The sequence below is a fragment of the Euprymna scolopes genome, unplaced genomic scaffold (assembly GCF_053919585.1).
Source record: "Euprymna scolopes isolate OS-2025 unplaced genomic scaffold, ASM5391958v1 sca38, whole genome shotgun sequence".
Lineage (NCBI taxonomy): Eukaryota > Metazoa > Mollusca > Cephalopoda > Sepiida > Sepiolidae > Euprymna > Euprymna scolopes.
The window spans coordinates 1-2,818 of NW_027633413.1; the positions used below are offsets into that span (position 1 = coordinate 1).

Genomic DNA, 2,818 nt, shown 5'->3' on the forward strand with positions numbered 1-2,818 from the left:
GGCCGCGCTCTTCATCGACGGACGAGCCGAGTGATCCCCCGTCCAGGGTTCAGCACTTGGGGTTTTTTTATATTAGTTTTTGTTTATATAGATTTAGTAGTGTGCGAGGAGGTCTGTGCGAGGAGGCGTGACGGCATTGCAATGTCGCGAGTAGTTTGTTTTTAGCTAGCGGCGGTGGCACAGCGGCTGCAAAAAAACAAAAAACGATAAAGCGGCGACAAGGCAAAGAAGAAGCGGCCATCACTTGCGGTGGGCGAAAAAACAAACAGGTGGTAAGACGCGGAAGCAAGCAAGAAGAGCTGGGGCTTTAAAAACCTCCGCGTCACCACAAATCTATCTCTCGCTCCGCCTTTTATAGGTTTGTTTGCGCGCATTCGAGGCGTTGACGCCGACAGACAGAGGAGGTAGGCCGGAAAACAACAAACCAGTCTCGAACGGGAAAACGGTAATGATCCTTCCGCAGGTTCACCTACGGAAACCTTGTTACGACTTTTACTTCCTCTAAACGATCGGGTTCGGTCGTCTTCTCCAGGCATCGAACGCCGAGGCGTAGATGCACGAGTGTCGTGACGGACACGTCGCGCACTGCCCGGCGGCGTCGTCGGCCAGATCCGAGGACCTCACCGGACCGTTCGATCGGTAGTAGCGACGGGCGGTGTGTACAAAGGGCAGGGACGTGATCGACGCGGGCTGTTGACCCGCGCCTACCGGGAATTCCTCGTTCACGGGGTTGGTTACAGGCCCCGATCCCTATCACGGGAGGTGGTTCAGAGGTTTCCCAACCCTCTCGGGCCGGGGCGAAGTCCCCGCTGATACCTCCAGTGTAGCGCGCGTGCGGCCCCGGACATCTAAGGGCATCACAGACCTGTTATCGCTCCGCCTCGTGTGGCTTTCTGCCACCCGTCCCTCTAAGAAGTGCGTGAGAAAACCGACCCGGACCCGAGCGCCACGGAGGACGCCGAGCCCGCCGTAAAAATCACTGACATCGGCGCACTAGTTAGCAGGCCGGAGTCTCGTTCGTTATCGAATCAACCAGACGGATCGCTCCACCAACTAAGAACGGCCATGCACCACCACCCACCGAATCGAGAAAGAGCTATCGATCTGTCAATCCTACCGGTGTCCGGACCGGGTGAGTTTTCCCGTGTTGAGTCAAATTAAGCCGCAGGCTCCACTCCTGGTGGTGCCCTTCCGTCAATTCCTTTAAGTTTCAGCTTTGCAACCATACTCCCCCCGGAACCGAACTCTGGTTTCCCGCAGGCTACCCGCCGGGTCATGGAAGCGAACGCCGGCGGATCGCCGGTCGGCATCGTTTACGGTCGGAACTACGACGGTATCTGATCGTCTTCGAACCTCCGACTTTCGCTCTTGATCGAGGAAAACGTGCTTGCCACACGCCATCGCTGCAGTTCGTCTTGCGACGAATCCAAGAATTTCACCTCTAACGTCGCAATACGAGTGGCCCCGACCGCTCCCTTCGATCATTGCCTCGCCGTAGACGGAGACCGACAGACGTAGACGAGGCCCTCTTCCATCATTCCATGCTTATCGTATGCAAGCTTGAACAGCCCGCTCTGAGCACTCTAATTTTTTCAAAGTGAACGTACCGGCCGCCGCGGACACTCGGTTAAGAGCACCCTTGGAGGAGAAACCGCCGACCGCAACACGCGCGCAGACAAGACACGAAGCAGGGACTCGGAGCGGACCGGGGGGTTCAAAAAAAAAGAGGAACGCGCGGAAAGGGAGAGGGAGAGAAGCGCGGGGGTCAGAGTGCGGGGATGCGAATGAACGCACCCAAACACACACACGTAGCACCCCCCCGTTAGACTACTCCCGGAACCGAACCGACGACCACTTGTTTTTTTTTCCCGGATCCCGATCACGACCTCCTCGTCCACCTCGCCGGCAGGACCGCGTGGCGGGTATGCTAGCGGTTGACACCGGCGGAAAGGGCCGGGAATGCGAACGGACGACCAAAGTCAACGACGGACGATGGCGCCGCCGCCCCGGGGCCGCTTGCGCGACCACGAACCCGAGTTCGGACTACGAGCTTTTTAACCGCAACAACTTTAATATACGCTACCGGAGCTGGAATTACCGCGGCTGCTGGCACCAGACTTGCCCTCCGGTTGGTCCTCGTTAACGGATTTGAAGTGTACTCATTCCGATCGCGGGGCCTCGACAGAGTCCCGCGTCGTTATTTTTCGTCACTACCTCCCCGTGCCGGGAGTGGGTAATTTGCGCGCCTGCTGCCTTCCTTGGATGTGGTAGCCGTTTCGCATGCTCCCTCTCCGGAATCGAACCCCGATTCCCCGTTACCCGTAGTAACCACGGTAGGCACTTAACCGACCGTCGACAGTTGATAGGGCGGACCCTCGAGAGACCCGTCGCCGGGCGTGAAAGCTCGTGCGATCGACCAGTGAGTTATCCAGAGTCACCAAAGCGGGAGCGCGCCGCCCTATGAGCCCCGCCACCGAACGGACCCGCGAGCGGGAACGCCGACGACGGGAGGACGGAATGACGCGCATCGGTCTCAGTCTAATATGTAGCGCCGCGACCCGGAACGGCCGACGCGGGTGCCAGCGCGCGAGGCGTGGCGACGACGGCGCGCCGACCGATCGCGGCCTGTGTCACATGTATTAGCTCTAGAATTGCCACAGTTATCCATCGCCTCCGAGGAGGAATACGGTCCCGAGGATTAGGTCCGGTTCCTGAGCCATTCGCGGTTTCGCCCCGTTCTAATGCGTGGCGTGAACTTACACTTGCATGGCTTAAGCTTTGAGACAAGCATATGACTACTGGCAGGATCAACCAGGTA

At 58.4% G+C, this 2,818-nt stretch overlaps 1 pseudogene; it reads right to left on the reverse strand.

Moving 5' to 3' along the window:
- Positions 1 to 446: 446 nt before the first annotated feature.
- On the reverse strand, positions 447 to 2,818 carry LOC145274416 (small subunit ribosomal RNA; annotated as a pseudogene).